The following is a 24,393-nucleotide window of genomic DNA, read 5'->3' as shown; positions in this document are numbered from 1 at the left end:
GCGATATTCAATACTCTCAGGGCTTGGCCTCAACTAGCAAAGGCCAGATTCATAAGATTCCAATCAGACAACATGACGACTGTTGCTTACATCAACCATCAGGGGGGAACAAGGAGTTCCCTGGCGATGAGAGAAGTGACCAAAATCATAAAATGGGCGGAGGATCACTCCTGCCACCTATCTGCGATCCACATCCCAGGAGTGGAAAACTGGGAGGCGGATTATCTGAGTCGTCAGACATTCCATCCGGGGGAGTGGGAACTCCACCCGGAGATATTTGCCCAGTTGACTCAATTATGGGGCATTCCAGACATGGATCTGATGGCGTCTCGTCAGAACTTCAAGGTTCCTTGCTACGGGTCCAGATCCAGGGATCCCAAGGCGACTCTAGTGGATGCATTAGTAGCGCCTTGGGCCTTCAACCTAGCTTATGTGTTTCCACCGTTTCCTCTCATTCCCAGGCTGGTAGCCAGGATCAAACAGGAGAGGGCCTCGGTGATCTTGATAGCTCCTGCGTGGCCACGCAGGACTTGGTATGCAGACCTGGTGAATATGTCATCGGCTCCACCATGGAAGCTACCTTTGAGACAGGATCTTCTTGTACAGGGTCCATTCGAACATCCAAATCTAGTTTCCCTCCAGCTGACGGCTTGGAAATTGAACGCTTGATTTTATCTAAGCGTGGGTTTTCGGATTCTGTGATAGATACTCTGGTACAAGCCAGAAAACCTGTAACTAGAAAAATTTACCATAAAATATGGAAAAGATATATCTGTTGGTGTGAATCCAAGGGATTCTCATGGAGTAAGATCAAAATTCCTAGGATCCTTTCTTTTCTTCAAGAAGGTTTGGATAAGGGATTATCAGCGAGTTCTCTAAAAGGACAGATTTCTGCTTTATCTGTCTTGTTACACAAACGACTGGCAGCTGTGCCAGATGTTCAAGCTTTTGTTCAGGCTTTGGTCAGGATCAAGCCTGTTTACAGACCTTTGACTCCTCCCTGGAGTCTGAATTTAGTTCTTTCAGTTCTTCAAGGGGTTCCGTTTGAACCTCTACATTCCATAGATATCAAGATGTTATTTTGGAAAGTTCTGTTTTTGGTTGCTATTTCTTCTGCTAGAAGAGTTTCTGAGTTATCTGCTCTGCAGTGTAATCCGCTCTATCTGGTGTTCCATTCAGATAAGGTTGTTTTGCGTACTAAACCTGGTTTCCTTCCAAAGGTTGTTTCCAACAAGAATATTAACTAGGAAATAGTTGTGCCTTCTTTGTGTCCGAATCCAGTTTCAAAGAAGGAACGTTTGTTACACAATTTAGATGTAGTTTGTGCTTTAAAGTTCTATTTAGAAGCAACAAAGGATTTCAGACAAACGTCTTCTCTGTTTGTCGTTTATTCTGGCAAGAGGAGAGGTCAAAAAGCTACTGCTACCTCTCTTTCCTTTTGGCTGAAAAGCATCATCCGATTGGCTTATGAGACTGCCGGACGGCAGCCTCCCGAACACATCACAGCTCACTCTACTAGGGCTGTGGCTTCCACATGGGCCTTCAAGAACGAGGCTTCTGTTGACCAGATATGTAAGGCAGCGACTTGGTCTTCACTGCACACTTTTGCCAAATTTTACAAATTTGATACTTTTGCTTCTTCGGAGGCTATTTTTGGGAGAAAGGTTTTGCAAGCCGTGGTGCCTTCCGTTTAGGTAACCTGATTGGCTCCCTCCCTTCATCCGTGTCCTAAAGCTTTGGTATTGGTTCTCACAAGTTATGGATGATGCCGTGGACCGGACACACCAATGTTGGAGAAAACAGAATTTATGCTTACCTGATAAATTACTTTCTCCAACGGTGTGTCCGGTCCACGGCCCGCCCTGGTTTTTTAATCAGGTTTGATGAATTTCTTTCTTTAACTACAGTCACCACGGCACCCTGTGGTTTCTCCTGTTTTTCTCCTGTCCGTCGGTCGAATGACTGGGGTGGGCGGAGCCTAGGAGGGACTATATGGACAGCTTTTGCTGTGCTCTTTGCCATTTCCTGTTGGGGAAGAGAATATTCCCACAAGTTATGGATGACGCCGTGGACCGGACACACCGTTGGAGAAAGTAATTTATCAGGTAAGCATAAATTCTGTTTTTCTGATTTTCCATCAGGATAAGGCAGTTTTGCAGACTTCATTTAAATTTCTACCTAAGGTTGTGAATTCTAACAACATTAATAGAGAAATTGTTGTTCCCTCCTTGTGTCCTAATCCTAAGAATTCCTTGGAGAGATCCTTACATTCTTTGGATGTTGTAAGAGCTTTGAAATATTATATTGAAGCTACTAAAGATTTCAGGAAGACTCCTAGTCTATTTGTTGCCTTTACCAGTTCTAGGAAAGGTCAGAAAGCTTCTGCCATTTCCTTGGCATCTTGGTTAAAGCTTTTGATTCATCAGGTTTATTTGGAGTCGGGTCAGGCCCCGCCTCAGAGAATTACAGCTCATTCTACTAGATCAGTCTCCACTTCGTGGGCTTTTAAGAAATAAGCTTCAGTTGATCAGATTTGTAAAGCAGCAACTTGGTCTTCTTTGCATACATTTACTAAATTCTACTGTTTTGATGTATTTCCTTCTTCGAAAGCAGTTTTTGGTAGAAAAGTTCTTCAGGCAGCTGTTTCAGTTTGATTACTCTGCTTATGTTTAATTTTTTTATTTTCAACTATGAGAAAAAAAATATTTTTTTGGTTGTGGATTAATTTTTTCTGCGGAAAATGACTGTTATTATATTTATCCCTCCCTCTCTAGTGACTCTTCTGTGGAGTTCCACATCTTGGGTATTAGTATCCCATACGTCACTAGCTCATGAACTCTTGCCAATTACATGAAAGAAAACATAATTTATGTAAGAACTTACCTGATAAATTCATTTCTTTCATATTGGCAAGAGTCCATGAGACCCACCCTTTTTATGGTGGTTATGATTTTTTGTATAAAGCACAATTATATTTCCAGTTCCTTTTTTTATGCTTTTTTACTCCTTTCTTTATCACCCCACTACTTGGCTATTCGTTAAACTGAATTGTGGGTGTGGTGAGGTGTGTATTTATAGGCATTCTGAGATTTGGGAAACTTTGTTCCTCCTGGTAGGATTGTATATCCCATACGTCACTAGCTCATGGACTCTTGCTTATATGAAAGAAATTAATTTATCAGCTAAGTTCTTACATAAATTATGGTTTTTTTACGTGTCCCAGAAAGCATCACAAGAGCGTATGTGATATGAAGTAAGGAGGATATAAATCTGCTTTCATTGCTAGTTCTTGTATGCGTATTTTAATAACCTTGACAGCAGCGTCTTGGCATTTTCTTGAGGCCAATGATTATTAGGGTAAAACAAATAATAGTGGGGGGGGGGGACACCACTGCCTAGTTAATTACGAATTTCAAATCGGTCTGAGGGTATTGCATTAATATGAATCTGTGCTGGCAGTTTCTCTCTGTCAGTAAATGTACAAATGGCAGTTGTTGGTAAAGAAGCTCAATAAAGGAGGTTTATTTTTAAGCAATTTCTTTTTACATTAACATTGGTAGCAGAGAATGGCTGCCAACTACACGATTCCTCCTGTATTTTGTGAAAAGGAGTCATAAAAATGAATTAAAAATATGGATGCATGTTACTGAAATGGAAAAGAGAAAAACAAGCGCTTGCTGTCACTAAACGGGTTAGCAAGAGAGGCCACAATAGAAATATTAGCTGAAGGTATGGACATATTAATCAGGGCTTTGGATAAAGTTTTTCTGAAAGATTGAGACAATGAAGCATACAAAAACGTTGACACCATTGCCAGAGGTGAGAGAGTGGTAATCTCAGATTTTATTTTTGCATTTGAACAGCGTTATAGCCGTATGAGAAAGCATGGCAAGAATACTACCGGATGCAGTGTTAGCTTTCAAATTGTTAGACTCTGCCTATCCAGATTTAACTGCTTGCACAAACCTTACATTTGATTCAGTGAAAGCTGCACTTTTAAGCATATTTTTGGAGGCATGTTAAATGACACTAAGAGCCCTATCCATCTGAAACAGAGCAATGTCTTTTTCACAGAACGAAAGTGGAAAGGCAACATGCAATTACAAAACAGTCAGATGAAAGAGCAACTGCAAGGCACAAATCTGTTAGATAAGTTTAGAAGAACAATATGTGTAGTTTATCAAAGCACGTTTTACTGGGTAAGGAGCTGCCCGTGTAAAAGTGATCAAGTGAAAGTTATAGAAGATGAAAAAATAGAAACATGTAATATCACTTTATTGATCAAAGACTCACTATATATATAGATATATATAGAGAGAAAGAGAGAGAGAGGTTTTTGTAGTTGAGGCACTAGGATCTGCTGTCATTGACAATGCTTGCACACATACAGTGCGTGGTGAAAAATGGTTTAAACATTTTGTGAAGGAGCTTGATCAAGGTAATAACATTAAAATCTCTTGCACGTTTAGTAATTGGGCATTCAAATTTGATGATTGTAAAATAGTTCACTCCATGAAAAAAAGTTAAGATCCCTGCAAATATTGGTAAAACAAGGTGTTACTTGAAACTAAGGTAGTACCTGTTAAAATTCCAGTGCTACTGAGCAAGACTTCTTTAAAGAAAGCTGGTGCTGTGCTTGATCTAAAAAATGACAAGGCTGACATGTTCAAAGAGCCATTTGCTCGGAACATTACTGTATTAAAGGGATAGTAAACACCAAAAATGTTATTGTTTAAAAAGATAGATAATCCCTTTATTTACCATTCCCCAGTTTTGTATAACCAACACTGTTATAGAAATATACTTTTTACCTCTGTGATTACCTTGTATCTAAGCCTCTGCAGACTGCCTCCTTATCGCAGTTCTTTTGACAGCCCTGCATTTCAGGCAATTAGTGCTAACTCTTAAATAACTTCAGGTATGTGAGCACAGTGTTATCTATATGACACACACGAACTAACGACCTCTAGCTAAGAAAAACTGTCAAATGCATTCAGATAAGAGGCAGCCTTTAAGGGCTTAGAAATTAGCATATGATCCTATCCAGGTTTAGCTTTCAACTAAGAATATCAAGAGAACAAAACAAATTTGATAATAAAAGTAAATTAGAAAGTTGTTTAAAATTACATGCCCTATCTGAATCATGAACGTTTTATTTGGACTTTACTATGCCTTTAACATTTTAGACAAGGAAAATAGAAGGGCTGTACTGAAATGTAAGCAGAATATAAAACACCAGAATGTGAAATATTCACGATTAAACATATGGACAAAGAAGAAAAGCAGAAAACACTGTTAAAACTCAATAATCAGTTTAGACATGCCTGAAGGAAAACTAGAAAGGTTAATTAGCTGTTCTGGTATCACAGATAAATATATTTGTCCAATGTTAAAACTGATAGACAATTATAAGACATGTATAGAATACAAAAGACCACAAGCAAAGCCAGCAGTAGGCTTGCCTATGGTAACTAGGTACAATGAAACTGTTGCAGTAGGCTTGCCTATGGTAACTAGGTACAATGAAACTGTTGCAGTAGGCTTGCCTATGGTAACTAGGTACAATGAAACTGTTGCAGTAGGCTTGCCTATGGTAACTAGGTACAATGAAACTGTTGCAGTAGGCTTGCCTGAATTAGAACATGGCAAATGATACTTGCATGTAATTGATAATTTCACACATTTCGGTGCTGGTAGCAACCTCACCTCAAAGAAAGTCTCAGAAATTGTGAAATTCTTCATTGTTAGATTGCTGTACATGGCCCACCACAGAAGCTATATAGTGATAAGAGGACAGTTTAACAATGATGAAGTGCGAGACATGGCTGAAAATGTTAACATTGAAGTTAAAACTACTGCTGCATATAGCCCATGGAGCAACGGCATGATTGAATATTAACAGAAATGCTGCTCAAAGTCAAAAAGTATCATGATACTGATTGGGGAAACGGCTCTTGGTTGGGCTTTGATGGCAAATAAATATAATCCAAAATTTATGTGGTTTTAGTCTATACCAGCTATTTTTTTTAAAAAAAAAAAAATTATCCTAATCTTCCTTCTGTCCATACTGACAGCCTAATAGCACTTGAAGAGACTACTGTAAGTGAATGGGTAGGAAAGCACATCACTGTATTCCATGCAGCGCGAAAAGTTTTCTCTGAGACGGAATGCTCTGAAAGAATAAGGAGACAAAGCGTATGGATTATGCTGAGTGGAAAGGACCAGGCACTGTAATTGGTCAAAATGGTATGGTGATATTTATCAGACAGGGTGTCTTATGTCTTCATGTCCATCATACAAGACTTTGCAAAGTGAGTAACTCAAATCCAGAAGAAGCTGAATGTGATAGCCAACATCTAATGCAAGGAGAGGTTCATTGCTTCCAAATGGGTAATGATAAGCACATTTTCTCTTGTTAAGTGTATCCAGTCCACGGATCATCCATTACTTATGGGATATATTCCCTTCCCAACAGGAAGTTGCAAGAGGATCACCCAAAGCAGAGCTGCTATATAGCTCCTCCCCTCACATGTCATATCCAGTCATTCTCTTGCAACCCTCAACATAGATGGAGGTCGTGAGAGGAGTGTGGTGTTTTATACTTAATTAATTCTTCAATCAAAAGTTTGTTATTTTTAAATGGCACCGGAGTGTGCTGTTTTTTCTCAGGCAGTATTTGGAAGAAGAATCTGCCTGCGTTTTCTATGATCTTAGCAGAAGTAACTAAGATCCACTGGCTGTTCTCGCATATTCTGAGGAGTGAGGTAACTTCAGAAAGGGAATGGCGTGCGGGGTCTCCTGCAACTAAGGTATGTGCAGTAAAATATTTTTCTAAGGAATGGAATTGACTAAGAAAATACTGCTGATACCGAAGTAATGTAAGTAAAGCCTTAAATGCAGTAAAAGTGACTGGTATCAGGCTTATTAATGTATGTGCAGTAAAATAATTTTCTAAGGAATGGAATTTGACTAAGAAAATGCTGCTAATACTGAAGTAATGTAGTAAAGCCTTAAATGCAGTAGAAGCGACTGGTATCAGGCTTATCAATAAGAGATACATACTCTTTAAAAAAAGATGTTTAAAACGTTTGCTGGCATATTTAATCGTTTTTTTGAGTTACATTGGTGATAAAACTTATTGGGGCATAATTTTTTCCACATGGCTGACTTATTTTCTGCATAGAAACAGTTAACTGAGGCTTCCCACTGTTGTAATAAGAGTGGGAGGGGCCTATTTTAGCGCTTTTTTGCTCAGTAAAAATTCAGACTCAGTCTTCCTGCTTCTTCCTGCATGATCCAGGACGTCTCTAGAGAGCTCAAGGGACTTCAAAAGTCATTTTGAGGGAGGTAATCAGTCACAGCAGACCTGTGACAGTGTGTTTGACTGTGTTAAAAACGTTTTTTTCGCTATTGATTATCCGTTTTGGGTATTAAGGGGTTAATCATCCATTTGCAAGTGGGTGCAATGCTCTGCTAGCTTAACACATTTACTGTGAAAATTTGGTTGCTATAACTGATTTGGTTCATTGTTATTTTAACTTGAGACAGGTTTTGTGCTTCTTATAGGCGCAGTAGCGTTTTTTATATTGCTTGTAAACTTATTTTAAAGTGTTTTCCAAGCTTGCTAGTCTCATTGCTAGTCTTTTTAAACATGTCTGACACAGATGAATCTGTTTGTTCATTATGTTTGAAGGCCAGTGTGGAGCCCCATAGAAATATGTGTACTAAATGTATTGATTTCACTTTAAATAATAAAGGTCAGTCTTTATCTGTAAAAAAATTATCACCAGACAACGAGGGGGAAGTTATGCCGACTAACTCTCCTCACGTGTCAGTACCTTCGCCTCCCGCTCAGGAGGCGCGTGCTAATATGGCGCCAAGTACATCAGAGACGCCCATAGCAATCACTTTACAGGACATGGCTACAATCATGAATAATACTCTGACAGAAGTATTATCTAGGTTGCCAGAATTAAGAGGCAAGCGCGATAGCTCTGGGATTAGGACAGAGCGCGCTGGTGCTGTGAGAGTCATGTCCGATACTGCGTCACAGTTTGCAGAACATGAGGACGGAGAGCTTCATTCTGTGGGTGACGGATCTGATCCAGGGAAACCGGATTCAGAGATCTCTAATTTTAAATTTAAGCTTGAGAACCTCCGTGTATTGCTAGGAGAGGTTTTAGCTGCTCTAAATGACTGTAACACAGTTGCAATTCCAGAGAAATTGTGTAGGCTGGATAGATACTATGCTGTGCCGGTGTGTACTGACGTTTTTCCTATACCTAAAAGGCTTACAGAAATTATTAGCAAGGAGTGGGATAGACCCGGTGTGCCCTTTTCCCCACTTCCTATATTTAGGAAAATGTTTCCAATAGACGCCACTACTCGGGACTTATGGCAGACGGTCCCTAAGGTGGAGGGAGCAGTTTCTACTTTAGCTAAGCGTACCACTATCCCGGTGGAGGATAGTTGTGCTTTTTCGGATCCAATGGATAAAAAATTAGAAGTTTACCTTAAGAAAATGTTTGTTCAACAAGGTTTTATCTTGCAGCCTCTTGCATGCATTGCGCCTGTCACTGCTGCTGCGGCATTCTGGTTTGAGTCTCTGGAAGAGGCCATTCACACAGCTCCATTGGATGAAATTATGGACAAGCTTAAAGCACTTAAGCTAGCTAATGCATTTGTTTCTGATGCCATTGTACATTTAACTAAACTAACGGCTAAGAACTTCGGATTCGCCATCCAGGCGCGGAGAGCTCTATGGCTTAAATCCTGGTCAGCTGACGTGACTTCTAAATCTAAATTACTTAATATTCCTTTCAAGGGGCAGACCTTATTCGGGCCCGGCTTGAAAGAAATTATTGCTGACATTACTGGAGGTAAGGGTCATACCCTTCCTCAGGACAGGGCCAAATCAATGGCCAAACAGTCTAATTTTCGTGCCTTTCGAAATTTCAAGGCAGGAGCAGCATCAACTTCCTCCACTCCAAAACAGGAAGGAACTGTTGCTCGTTACAGACAGGCCTGGAAAACTAACCAGTCCTGGAACAAGGGCAAGCAGGCCAGAAAACCTACTACTGCCCCTAAGACAGCATGAAGGAACGGCCCCCTATCCGGAAACGGATCTAGTGGGGGGCAGACTTTCTCTCTTCGCCCAGGCGTGGGAAAGAGATGTCCAGGATCCCTGGGCGTTGGAGATCATATCTCAGGGATATCTTCTGGACTTCAAGGCTTCTCCTCCTCGAGGGAGATTCCATCTATCAAGGTTATCAGAAAACCAGTTAAAGGAAGAGGCATTCCTACGCTGTGTACAAGACCTCCTAGTAATGGGGGTGATCCACCCTGTTCCGCAGACGGAACAAGGGCTGGGATTTTACTCAAATCTGTTTGTGGTTCCCAAGAAAGAGGGAACCTTCAGACCAATCTTGGACCTAAAGATCTTAAACAAATTCCTAAGAGTTCCATCATTCAAAATGGAAACTAATCGAACCATCCTACCCATGATCCAAGAGGGTCAGTACATGACCACAGTGGACTTAAAGGATGCCTACCTTCACATACCGATTCACAAAGATCATTATCGGTACCTAAGATTTGCCTTTCTAGACAGGCATTACCAGTTTGTGGCTCTTCCCTTCGGGTTAGCTACGGCCCCGAGAATCTTTACAAAGGTTCTGGGCTCACTTCTGGCGGTTCTAAGACCGCGAGGCATAGCGGTGGCTCTGTATCTAGATGACATCCTGATACAGGCGTCAAGCTTTCAAATTGCCAAGTCTCATACAGAGATAGTTCTGGCATTTCTGAGGTCGCATGTGTGGAAAGTGAACGTGGAAAAGAGTTCTCTATCACCACTCACAACAGTCTCCTTCCTAGGGACTCTTATAGATTCTGTAGAGATGAAAATATACCTGATGGAGTCCAGGTTATCAAAACTTCTAAATGCTTGCCGTGTCCTTCATTCCATTCCACGCCCGTCAGTGGCTCAGTGCATGGAAGAAATCGGCTTAATGGTAGCGGCAATGGACATAGTGCCATTTGCACGCCTGCATCTCAGACCGCTGCAATTATGCATGCTAAGTCAGTGGAATGGGGATTACTCAGATTTGTCCCCTCTACTAAATCTGGATCGAGAGACCAGAGATTCTCTTCTCTGGTGGCTTTCTCGGGTCCATCTGTCCATCGCAGGCCAGATTGGACGATTGTAACAACAGATGCCAGCCTTCTAGGTTGGGGCGCAGTCTGGAACTCCCTGAAGGCTCAGGGATCGTGGACTCAGGAGGAGAAACTCCTCCCAATAAATATTCTGGAGTTAAGAGCAATATTCAATGCTCTTCTAGCTTGGCCTCAGTTAGCAACACTGAGGTTCATCAGATTTCAGTCGGACAACATCACGACTGTGGCTTACATCAACCATCAAGGGGGAACCAGGAGTTCCCTAGCGATGTTAGAAGTCTCAAAGATAATTCGCTGGGCAGAGTCTCACTCTTGCCACCTGTCAGCGATCCACATCCCAGGCGTGGAGAACTGGGAGGCGGACTTTCTAAGTCGCCAGACTTTTCATCCGGGGGAGTGGGAACTTCATCCGGAGGTGTTCGCTCAACTGATTCATCGTTGGGGCAAACCAGAACTGGATCTCATGGCATCTCGCCAGAACGCCAAGCTTCCTCTTTATGGATCCAGGTCCAGAGACCCGGAAGCGGCGCTGATAGATGCCCTAGCAGCCCCTTGGGTTTTCAACATGGCTTATGTGTTTCCACCGTTTCCGCTGCTGCCTCGACTGATTGCCAAGATCAAACAGGAGAGAGCATCGGTGATTCTGATAGCGCCTGCGTGGCCACGCAGGACCTGGTATGCAGACCTAGTGGACATGTCGTCCTGTCCACCATGGTCTCTACCCCTGAGGCAGGACCTTCTAATACAAGGTCCTTTCAACCATCCAAATCTAATTTCTCTGAAGCTGACTGCATGGAGATTGAACGCTTGATCCTATCAAAGCGTGGCTTCTCAGAGTCAGTTATTGATACCTTAATACAGGCACGGAAGCCTGTTACCAGAAAAATCTACCATAAGATATGGCGTAAATACTTATATTGGTGCGAATCCAAGAGTTACTCATGGAGTAAAGTTAGGATTCCTAGGATATTTTCTTTTCTACAAGAGGGTTTAGAAAAGGGTTTTTCTGCTAGTTCGTTAAAGGGACAGATTTCTGCTCTGTCTATTCTTTTGCACAAGCGTCTGGCAGAAGTTCCAGACGTCCAGGCTTTTTGTCAGGCTTTGGCTAGGATTAAGCCTGTGTTTAAAACTGTTGCTCCTCCGTGGAGCTTAAACTTGGTTCTTAAAGTTCTTCAAGGTGTTCCGTTTGAACCCCTTCATTCCATTGATATTAAGCTTTTATCTTGGAAAGTTCTGTTTTTGATGGCTATTTCCTCGGCTCGAAGAGTCTCTGAGTTATCTGCCTTACATTGTGATTCTCCTTATCTGATTTTCCATTCAGACAAGGTAGTTCTGCGTACTAAACCTGGGTTTTTACCTAAGGTAGTTTCTAACAGGAATATCAATCAAGAGATTGTTGTCCCATCATTGTGCCCTAACCCTTCTTCAAAGAAGGAACGTCTTTTGCATAATCTGGACGTAGTCCGTGCCCTGAAGTTCTATTTACAGGCAACTAAAGATTTTCGTCAAACTTCTTCCCTGTTTGTCGTTTATTCTGGACAGAGGAGAGGTCAAAAAGCTTCGGCAACCTCTCTCTCTTTTTGGCTTCGTAGCATAATACGCTTAGCCTATGAGACTGCTGGACAGCAGCCCCCTGAAAGATTTACAGCTCATTCTACTAGAGCTGTGGCTTCCACCTGGGCCTTTAAGAATGAGGCCTCTGTTGAACAGATTTGCAAGGCTGCGACTTGGTCTTCGCTTCACACCTTTTCAAAATTTTACAAATTTGACACTTTTGCTTCTTCGGAGGCTGTTTTTGGGAGAAAGGTTCTACAGGCAGTGGTTCCTTCCGTTTAAGTTCCTGCCTTGTCCCTCCCATCATCCGTGTACTTTAGCTTTGGTATTGGTATCCCATAAGTAATGGATGATCCGTGGACTGGATACACTTAACAAGAGAAAACATAATTTATGCTTACCTGATAAATTTATTTCTCTTGTAGTGTATCCAGTCCACGGCCCGCCCTGTCTTTTCAAGGCAGATCTAAATTTTAATTAAAACTCCAGTCACCACTGCACCCTATGGTTTCTCCTTTCTTGTTGTGTTTAGGTCGAATGACTGGATATGACATGTGAGGGGAGGAGCTATATAGCAGCTCTGCTTTGGGTGATCCTCTTGCAACTTCCTGTTGGGAAGGGAATATATCCCATAAGTAATGGATGATCCGTGGACTGGATACACTACAAGAGAAATAAATTTATCAGGTAAGCATAAATTATGTTTTTTTCTACATCAGACAGTGAACAGGAGATGGAAAGTCATGGCATTGACAACACTGATGATACAAGTGAGGTAGAGAATTCTCCTGATGCTCAAGCAATGCACAAACAAGATCCCTCAATTTTAAAAAATGACAAATTGTCCAGTATGTTGACAGAGCACATGGAAGTACTTACATTTTTGAAATTCTTGGTAGTGCAGGAACATCATAAAATACATATGTAAACGAAGTTTCTCTGTACAGGATAGCTCTTATCTGGTAAGTGTTAGCTAATATATAGTCCATTATAAAGAAATGTATGTTTCTTTCATAAGGTGGTGAGAGTCCAAGAGCCATAACTCCTGGCCCCAGGAGAAGATAAATATTCCCAAAGCTCTAAGAGGAATTAATCGCGCCCACATCTCTGGTATTCTAGTCCTTTGTTTGCCTCCACAGGAGGAAGATGAAGAATTGAGGTGCTCTACATTCTTTGTTGAGAGGGGAAACTGGAGTATAGGGTAGTGACACAATTACTTCCAGTGAAGGAGTTAGTCATAAACCTGCCACAAGTGTCGTGGGGACCAATCCTCTTCCTGTTGCTGTGTCGATATATACTCCACACACAAATCCTCTGCTGTGACGTGTACATCACTGGATGGGCTCCCTACCAGAAGTTTTGTCTGCAGCCAGTATGTATGGTAGAGTGGGAGATAAGTACAGCCATTTCTTGCACTCACATAGCCCACTGGCTATTAGTAGGTACACCATGCCCAGGGGACATCCACATGTAACAGGCTAATTCCTCCTTTATTAATTAAACTTTTCATGCTTCGTCTAGTAATTATGGAAACTTTGTTATATGGTAATAGCTGTTAATTACTATTCAGCTAATTCACCTGGGAGTTGCATCTCAATGAACCTGACATCCTCTGTTATATACACAATAAAAGGAATTTAACTGTTTAGAAATGTGAAGAGTGTGTGTATTTTATGTTTTTGTGCACTGCAGTTAGTAACTGTGCTATTGCCTTCTATTTATTTTTTTAAAATATCTTAACTGCTCCTTTATTCTTACAGTTTCTGAGTGCAAGAGCCATTTTTCAAATGTCTTATTACTGAAAGATAAGATATATTTATTAATGTTTATGCAGTGCATTATTATTTACTATTACACAAGGAGATTTTATGTATCTTATATAAAAATTCAATGATTCCTCACATAGTAGCAATATCTAACTCTCCTGTGTCTAATCATACCCGCTCCTACAAGTCTCACTCTCACCTTCTGTCACTCACGCTCCTCCTATTGCTTGCTGCTGGTGACATCTCTCCTAACCCTGGCCTTGCAGCAATCGCCACACTTTTACACTCTCACTCAGTCCCCCACTGCAAAAACTCTAGATCACGCAATACTAACAATCTCATCTTCATTAACCCACAGCGCTTATCCCCTCCCTTTTCGTGTGCTCTCTGAAATGCTCGCTCTGTCTGTAACAAACTTACAACTGTTCACAACCTGTTTGTTTCCAACCTTTTAGCAATTACTGAAAACTGGCTATCTTCCTTTGACACTGCTTCCATTGCTGCTCTCACACATGGTGATCTCTACTTTAGCCACACACCTAGGCCAGATGAGAGACATCTCTCCCCCTCCTGCTCCTATCAATACTTTCCTCCATTTCTATCTCTCTCCTTTTCTTCCTTTGGAGTCTACTGCATTTGCCTGTTCTCCCTGGTAATTTCCCGACTTGACTACTGTAATAACTATATGCTGCCCCACCCTAACTGTCCTCACTCATCAACAAATATACTCCAGCCCGCCCCCTAAGATCCAACAATGACCTGCTCCTTGCCTCCTCCACCATCACCTCCTCCCTTGCTAGACTACAGGACTTCTCTCGTGCGGCACCAACCCTCTGGAATGCACTTCCTCGAACCGTCAGACTTTCCCCTAATCTGTCCTCCTTTAAACGCTCCCTAAAGACCTTTTTGTTCAGGGAAGCTTATCACCCGACTCAAGTAAGTGAAATTAATTTGTTACTAACAGTTGCCCTCATCTATCTCCTCACTAATATCATTCTCACCTTTGCAGTCCCCACCTCCTGTTTCCCATCCTCCTACCCATCTAGATTGTAAGTTCCCACAGGAATAGGGCCCTCAATTCCCCCTGTGTTTGTCTGTAAAATTTTGTATTGTATTGTTTCTCCGTTGTACTTTTACCTTTGTACCCCTGGGCAGCGCTGCGGAATCTGTTGGCACTTTATAAATAGAGAATAATAATACTGTATTATTAGGAAGCTCGAGTAAACATGAATTTTAATCCCCATTTCAAATCTTGGAATTTTAGCATTTTAGTATATATAATTAAGGTTATTAGTGTGATCTAGCAATCTTAGATTTATATCTACATTTCAATTTATAATTTACTATTTTAATTTTGCAAAATAACTTGAATAGTTATACATGTAAAGTTCTTATAAATGTATAACATACGATATAACTCAAGCCCATTACTAGTTATAAAAAATTATGGATAACTGGCTGCCTATATGAGCCAATAAGGATACTACAATTCCCATAATACACTGTAAATTACAAACCAGAACCGGAAGTTTAAAACCGGGAACGGTAGAAAAAAAAAACCATGGAACCAGAAGTGAAGTAACAAGTGTCGATCGATACGACCACACGGAATTTATACACTTCTATTTTGTTTAAGGGAATAAACTGAACATACATATAGATATAACGGCCGGTTTAAGGGCAATATGTTTTGGTGGGAGAATGGAGTTACCCGATTGCCTAATATAGACTATTTATAAATGATTTATGTCAGAGAATAAGAGCAGTCACCATCTTGAAAAAGGCCCACGTAGAAGGGTACTGCTCGAGCTTCCTAAATCGATAAACCTTACTCCAATATAGGGCTGGATTGTTACTTGCGATATTACACTATGTTGTTTCTTCCGTTTACAGTTTTTTTTCACTAAGGATTCCATTAAGGATAACACGGACACTAGTACCTATTTTTTATTTTTATATTTATTTTTATCTTTTTTTCCTGTTGGGAAGTTCACATCACGTCGAGGGACAATCATTGTGCACATTGGCTATTGCCAACTCTGGGACACATCATATTGGACTTCTATAATCACTATTGTTATAAATGTATTATGTTTTAACGGATAGGGTACCATACTGTTCATTCATTTTAGATGATAAAATGTTTTAGATAATAAATTGTTATAGATTTAAGTTTCTATTTTCATTGCATATTTTCAACTACTCTGGCCTCTTTGGCACTCCCTCTATCAGGATTATCATGGGATATGTGGTTCTGTAACATCTGGAGTGCCAAGGTTCGCCATCACTCCCCAAAATCATCTGAGGAAAAACCTTCCAACCAACTGGATTTGACTTTTAAACCTTCTTCTAAGTCACAAGAGTGTTTTCCTGTTAAAATAATTTTAATAGAGTAAAACAAGCCTGGTCTTCTTTTTCAATATGTCCTCTAAATTTAATAGGCTGTTCCAGCTTCTAATGTAGAGCTTTGGGAGGTGTTTTCAGTGGTTGATGATGCTATTAGCTTAAGCCAATCATACTACTTCCCTTAAAGCAGGACTCATCAACCTTGGCCCTCCAGAGATCTTGGAACTACATTTACCATGATGCTCAGCCAGCTCAAAGTGTCTGAGCATTCTGGGAAAATATAGTTCCATAACCTCTGGAGGGCCAAGGTTGACCCACCCCTGCCTTAGCGGATAGTACATTTTTCAGGAACCATATGGACATGAAATTGGTAACCTTTCAGCAAAATGCCTTTTTCAGCAAACATTGCTTCTGTAGCAGTTGCATCTGCTTTTTTGGTGTTACAATTTGTCTGAGCAAATGTCAGAAGACTTTGTGGATGAAGATTTTGTTTGAAATTTTCTATTTTTTTTCAGCAGTCCTGACCAGAAAATCTTCATGATTTAATTCACTGTCAGTAAATAGGGTGTCGAAAGATTTACTTTTATCTCTACTTTTCAAGGAAGAATTTATTTGGATCTGGTTTTGAAGTTATCATTTTCACTGTGTCTGTAATTAAAGGAACTTTTCTCCCTCTAAGGGAAAATAAAAAAAAAAAGTAATTTTTATTCATTAAGTTTGTCAATCTAGGAACCAAAAATTCTCCTCTTCTTACAATGACCTAAATCTTTCAGATCTTCTTGGAAATTTAGTACAGCTGGAAAAAAGCGAAGCATTTTATGAACTTTCGTCCTCATTCAAATCAGCATGAAGGTATGGCCCCAAGTATGACATTACTGCACCACATTCATTTAACAGAAAGCTCATAATTTTGAAGAGGAAGCTCTTGAAAGTAATTACCCTCCTTGTCACATTAGAGTGCAGTCTTAAATTAAAGGGGCATTACAGAGCTCTTGCTTTTGTTTAAAAATTGTCATTTGTCCTACAATCCCTAAAAAGGCCAAAATCTGTAACCTAGGTTTTCAAAAAGCTGCAAATTGCCTAAACCAGTTGTTTGATTTTTAGAATTTGCAGGTTACAGAACAGCTTTTTGGTTGTCTACAGAGGGTTGGAACCCCCCCCCCCCCTTTTTCTTTTAAACAAAAACAAGAGGCGTATATATTTGTACCAGGTTGGACCATGGATCCCAGGTTGCATTTGAACGGGGTTCAAGGGTGTGAAATATCAATCTGCTGGATTTAGTTTGATTTATATTGCATTGGATTGAGAGGGGGGGGGGGTTCCATTCTTGTACCCAGGCAGCACCATATCTCCAGCCTCCCCTACTTTTATCATAAGATTTTCTTTTGATTGTCCTTAGCTAAGGGTACTTGAACTAATAATATCATATGTACAAACCACACAAACACTTTATGCTACACAAGCTGCAATATATGGTCCTTTCTGTATGACCTCTTATCATGAGGGGTTCTAGAACATAAACATTGAGGGTGTAAGATAGAATTTTAACATAAGGGGGACTGTTGATTACCTTACCACCAAATTTTATGAAGGCCGGTTAAAAATGATTTGCTTCTCTATAATGTTTCCTGGCTTTAGCCATTCAACAATAATGCATTTGTCACACATGAATAACTTAACAACAAATACTGAATGAGGATTTAGATGAAATACAAAGTCAAAGTAGGCTGGATTTATTAATCCATTCAAAAGACAGATGAAATTGAAAACTTAAGTATTGCTATTGACGATTCAGTAACCGTTCATGATTCAGATAGAACATGGAAGTTTAAACAAGTTTCCAATGTACTTCTATTATCAATTTTGCTTAGTTCTTTTGTTATCCTTTGTTAATGAGTAATCCTAGGTAAACTCAGGAGCGTGTATGTGTCTAGCCATCTTGCAGCAGTGTTTGCAACAAAGTTTATAGCAATGTTATACATAGCTGCAAACTCTGCTGCTATAGTGTCTGTATTATTATATGGCAGCAGTGTGTGCAACTATGTAAAACATTGCTATAACCATTGTTGCCACACTGCTGCCAACATACACACCCCTGATCTCACTAATGGTGGCTGTTTAACAAAAGCTGCCAAAGAGAACTAAGCAAAATTGATGATAGTAAATTGGAAATCTGTTTCAAATTGTATGCTCTATCCAATCTATTTAAGTGTAATCTTTACTGTCCGTTTAAAAAGTATGGTACCAAGCCTGCAGACATCACCCTTTAAATATGAAAAGCAAAAATATTTAAAGAAACACAACAGCAAATATAGTTTGGAATTGTATTTTTATTACTATACTGGTCAAATCCCAACAATATTTTTTTTCATCTGATAGAACATCTTGTATTTATGCTAAAATACAGAGGAGTTTTCTCTTTCATACAAGACTTATTACCCATCTGGCACAAGGTGCATAGTCCTGTTTACAAAAGCCTCCGAGAATGCCTTAAACTGAATTACTCCCTTAAAACAATGAGAGAAGAAATTGAGAAAACAAAATACAATAAGCACCCCACAGATCTGGATAAAGACTGAAGAATATTTGTGGATTATTATTAAAACAACACCCATAATACAAATATAAATTGCTAAGTAAAATCTGTAAAACAGACTGATGTGGATGCAGTAATATAACTACACTTGCATCCTTTAGTAAAGTTATGTGTTACTCTATAGACTTACAGATGTAATAAATTATTATTTTGGTAGTATTTGAATACTAGTCGTACTATGCACGGAATGCAATAGGCAAATTTGTAATCTAAAACAAATTCACAATTTGAGTGCAACCATAATAATGTTAATATTTCATTGAATCTATCTTACTTTGCATAAGAGTACTTGCAGAACACCGGTATTTTTCTAGTACAATTTGCAAACACTGATTTATTATTTTTGAAGACCGATACAGGTTTCTTTGAGACAAATTATTCTACAGTGAAGAAGAAAAAAATAGATAGGTACTAAAGAAAAAAACTGTGTTAAATGCAACCAAATAAAAAAAAATAGTCTGACGTTGTCCTTGGTGTGACAATGTAAGCCTTAAATAGGGTTAACTGTTTATTAGATTGTAAGTACTATTTATTTTTGTCCGTGTGTGTAAGATGTTAATCTGATATGTGACTTTCAAGGACAACGGATGGCACTTGTAGGCAAACAAGAAAATATTTACATATGTATAAAATGTTTAAAACCATCTTTTAGTGCAAAACCTAAATGAGGATTCACAGCTGTGTGAAAGGTATAGGGAACCCTCTCTAAAAACTAAACTATGTTAAAGTGTATACAAGCAGCAGACCAACAGGATATCTGCCCAGTTCAACTCACAGTGAATAGCGTACAAGCGAGTTCTTAACAGTGTTAGGTTGGATGGCTTGCAATTGAGTCTCAAAACCAACACAATACTATTTAACACTAAAGATTATTTCTACCAGATGCTGAGAAATATTCTCCTAACAGTAAAAGGGATTCTCCAGATATTTATCTAAATGTACATCATTTTTTTTTTTTCATTTTTTTTTTTTATTTATATATTGCACACATTACCATCACTACCAGGAACACACTAAAATTACATAACATTGAAGAACAGTTAATAAATAAGTTAACAGATTGTTAATATCGGTCTAATATTTGTGTTTGTTTTTACAATATCACCAAGATATACCATCATAAAGTACAAGTTACAGAAATGTTAGATACCAGTAGTTATAGGGGGTTACTTATTGCTTACATAAGCAAGCAGCCAATAAGGGCACAATTTTCTAATCACCAGAGGAATGAAGAGAGAAAACACTGTATATCTATCACAAAGCACTGCTTTTGTCTAGAGCAGTGTAGATCAGACCAATGGCCACTACTTGATGTATTCTAATATAGACAGAGGTTAGGGATCTGTTACTTATTACACCTTTATACTGAAATGTGGTTAAATCTGAGCAGTAAAGTTAGCAGTCACTTCCTATCCTGAAACCAAATACACTGTAACCTTCATTATTTGTGACTATTATCTTCCTTTGTAAACTTCTGGAATTTAAGTGGTTAATCTACCCAATAGTTTTTAAGTTAATTTGGTATAAGATATTAAGTAATTGTCAAATATTTTTAAAACCTTGAAAAAAAAAAGAACTTTAAATGTATCATTTTTGATTCAGATAGAATATACAATTTTAAACAACTTTCTAATTTACTTCTATTATGACATTTGCTTCCGTCTTTTGGTATCCTTTGTTGAAGAAGCAGCAGTGCACTATTGGGAGCTAGCTGAACACATCCAGTGAACCAAAGACAAGAGGCGTATATGTGCAGTTAGCATCCAGTACAGCATTGCTGTTCTTAAGCCTACATATCTTATTCAACAAGGGATTCCAAGAAAATGAAGCAAATTAGTTATTAGCAGTAAATTGGAGAGGAGTTTAAAATTGCATTTTCTATCTGAATCATGAAAGTTTAATGTTCACTTTTAAGCTGTTTCTATTTATTTTTGTATTTATTTTTTGTAATTGATGGTAGACAACTGAGACAACTGAGAAGGTGGAGCCTGCTTTAATTGGAATACATTTTGCACACATTTCTATTAAAGGATATTATTTTGTATTTGTGTATATGAATGTGTGTGTATATGAATGTGTGTGTATATGTGTATATATGTGTATATGAATGTGTGTGTGTGTGTGTGTGTGTGTGTGTGTGTGTATTTGTGTATATGAATGTGTGTGTGTGTAATTGTGTATATGAATGTGTGTGTATATGAATGTGTGTGTGTGTGTATATGTGTATATGAATGTGTGTGTGTGTGTGTATTTGTGTATATGAATGTGTGTGTGTGTGTATATGAATGTGTGTGTGTGTATATGTGTATATGAATGTGTGTGTGTGTGTGTGTGTATGTGTATATGAATGTGTGTGTGTGTATTTGTGTATATGAATGTGTGTGTGTGTGTGTATATGAATGTGTGTGTGTGTGTGTATATGTGTATATGAATGTGTGTGTGTGTGTATATGTGTATATGAATGTGTGTATTTGTGTATATGAATGTGTGTATATGTGTATATGAATGTGTGTGTGTGTGTGTGTATTTGTGTATATGAATGTGTGTGTGTGTGTGTATATGTGTATATGAATGTGTGTGTGTGTGTATTTGTGTATATGAATGTGTGTGTGTGTGTGTGTGTATTTGTGTATATGAATGTGTGTGTGTGTGTGTGTATGAATGTGTGTGTATTTGTGTATATGAATGTGTGTGTATATATGAATGTGTGTGTGTGTGTGAATATGAATGTGTGTGTGTGTATTTGTGTATATGAATGTGTGTGTATATATGAATGTGTGTGTGTGTGTGTATTTGTGTATATGAATGTGTGTGTGTGTATAGGGCTATTGCTAGTTTAGCATTAGATTAGGGGGTGTTTAATTTAATCTTAGTTTTTTTTATTTTTAAGTAATGTTAGCTTTTTATTTTAATTGTTTGTAACTTAGTATTTTTTAATTTAGGTAATTGGGGTTAATTTAGGGGGTGTTAGGTTAGGGGGCTTAGTAATTTAATTAGTTATTTGTGTTGTGTGGGTTTGGCGGTTTAGGGGTTAATAGTTTTAATAGGATTATTGCGTTGTGTGGGTTTGGCAGATTAGGGGTTAATAGATTTATAAGGTTTGTTGCGATGTGGGTTAATGGCAGATTAGGGATTGATACATTTATTAGGTAGATTTCGATGTATGTGAATGGTGGATTAGGGGTTACTAGTTTAATTAGGCTTATTGCGTTGTGGGGGGGGATGTCGGTTTAGGGGTTAATACTTTTATTATTAGTTGTGATGTGGGTTTGATGGCGGATATAAGGGTTTATTTTTGGGAGCGGGTTAGACTTTTACGGGAGATTTTACTTTTTTTTTATTTTCTTAGGCGCCAACAGTTTCTAAAGTGCTGTAAGTCATTGTATTTATGCTCATTTCTGGACATCCCTAGTTTATCGGACTTACGGCACTATATGAACTGCCGGCGGGGTTTATGTAATACCCTGACGTGCGAGGTGAAATTACCGTTGGCACGGTTTTCAGTGCTTGCACTAAAGCCTGTGCCGTATATGTTATCTCGCCCATAGCCAGCTGAGGGTGCCATTTATCTTATCTCTGTGCCATACATTATAGTGACAGAAATACTACACTATATCCATATTGTGTTTTTCTTTTGTCTTCCACCTGTAACTAAGCGCTCTTTGAATTACTTCTACTACAAACATATTATATAAAATATAGCCTTCTTTAACTTTTTCAGACTTAAAATGTCTCGGAGCATGGTTATTGTGTATTTAACATCTTACAAAGTATGGCGTTTTTTTTAAGCACTACAGTATAACTCAGGAGACCATGTTCTGTAGAATACGCTGCCCTGGTTACTTACAAAATGCTTAAAGGGACAGTAAAGTCAAAATCAAAGTTGCATGCTCTATTTTAATCATGCAACTTTAAACAACTTTCCGATTTATTACTATTATCAAATCAGCTTGGTTCTCTTTGGTATCCTTGGTTGAAGAGTTAACCTAGATAGGCTGATACGAGCTCATGAGTGAGCATGTGTCTTTAGTATTCTATGACAGCAGTGTTTGCAACAATGTATACAAATGTGCACACTTTCTGAATCATGAAAATTAAATGTTGACTTAACTGCTCCTTTAAGCCCAGTGTACATTATAATTATACACTATACTGTCCAATTAAATGTTTTATAACATAAGGTCATTCACTTACGCAGCATTTTATTTTATATTTGTACAGTTATGGTAAATGAAAAGGGAGACATATATATATATATATATATATATATATATATATATATATATATACACACACACACACAGTATATGAATATATGAATATATATATATATATATATATATATATATATTATTCCCTTGAATGTCTTAATAGGCTACAACCTATCATACATCTATGATCACAGCTTTACTTAGAAGCCATTGGGTTCTAGAAATGTATTTGATACTGATGTTCAATATAAAAAGACATTTTAAAACACACAGGAAAAATAAATATAAAAACATGATACCTGTTTCATACTGAGAAGATTCTCAGCACACACAGACACTATTATGTGTTAAAGGGACATGAAACCCAAATGTTTTCTTTCATGATTTAGATAAAGAATACAATTTAAAAAAAAAAATGTACTACTATTATCAAATGTGCTTCATTCTCATGTTATTCTTTGTTGAAGAGATATCTAGATAGGTAGTGTGCACATCTGAAGCTCTGAAAAAAGGGGGTGTGCTCAATCTGCGCTGGGAAAGTTACCAATAAACCACTGGGTAAATGGAGTATCCTCAAACTCCACAAAGACAAATACAATCATACAATAGTAATAAAAATATTACTATAATAACCCCTGGCGCTAACGTGTAGCTTAAATTGGTAGTGCAAAGGATTCTAATTAATGTATACTATAAACAATAAATCTCCTTAGTGAGGTAGTTCTAATTTGTTCGAAATTTCCTTACATATATGTATAAAACTGGGATTAATTGGTTATAAGTAACAAACCCAATTAGGGATGCGCTTAAGGATGAATCAGAGTAGTGCGAGTAAAAAATGAACAATTTTATTACAATCTTATCATGCAAAAAATACTTTCTAAAACCAAATTTATCAAATAACACTCTGATCAGGCGTTTGACAATGTAGTATCAATAAAATCCCTAAAAACTCAAATTAGATAAATAAAATAAAAATAAATACATATAATAACAATGAAACAATCACTATTACAAATGGTTATTTCAAAGTAAAGAGCAAAGATCCCAATAGGAACCAAGGAAGATCCACGTCAGCTGGAAGTTAGTGATGTTTAGCCGGAGCTGTAACGAGATTTGAAATCCAAATGAACAGACAGGAAGAGAGCCAAATTTAACGTGTTCACTTATTACTTACACCGAAAATGCTCTCTGAAGTCCCAGCTGTCTCTCTATAGCGGTCCTGGATTAGATCACTGCTGGATGGATCACCGAGAAGGAATCCCTTGTCTTTCACAATCCGTATTAGCACTCGCGCCAGACAGACCAAACAGTGCTCTGGGTCTCCGTGCGGTCTCGACGCTGGCAATTAGTTCCAGTCACCTGTGTGTTAGAAGAGTGGGCGGAGCAACGCGTTTCAGCCCGGTCTGGGCCTTTGTCAAGCTCCTGATAGATGGGAGATCAGGTCTTTTAAACCGTCACTCTCTAGACAAAACCAGGACTGCTGGGGAGTCATGATTCTTTAGTGATTTTGATGCCTAGAGAGTGACGGTTTAAAAGACCTGATCTCCCATCTATCAGGAGCTTGACAAAGGCCCAGACCGGGCTGAAACGCATTGATCCGCCCACTCTTCTAACACACAGGTGACTGGAACTAATTGCCAGCGTCGAGACCGCACGGAGACCCAGAGCACTGTTTGGTCTGTCTGGCGCGAGTGCTAATACGGATTGTGAAAGACAAGGGATTCCTTCTCGGTGATCCATCCAG

Source organism: Bombina bombina, chromosome 3 (assembly GCF_027579735.1).
Source record: "Bombina bombina isolate aBomBom1 chromosome 3, aBomBom1.pri, whole genome shotgun sequence".
NCBI classification, from domain to species: Eukaryota; Metazoa; Chordata; class Amphibia; order Anura; family Bombinatoridae; genus Bombina; species Bombina bombina.
The sequence above is the reverse complement of the archived record's forward strand: the minus strand, read 5'-3'. Positions refer to the sequence as shown.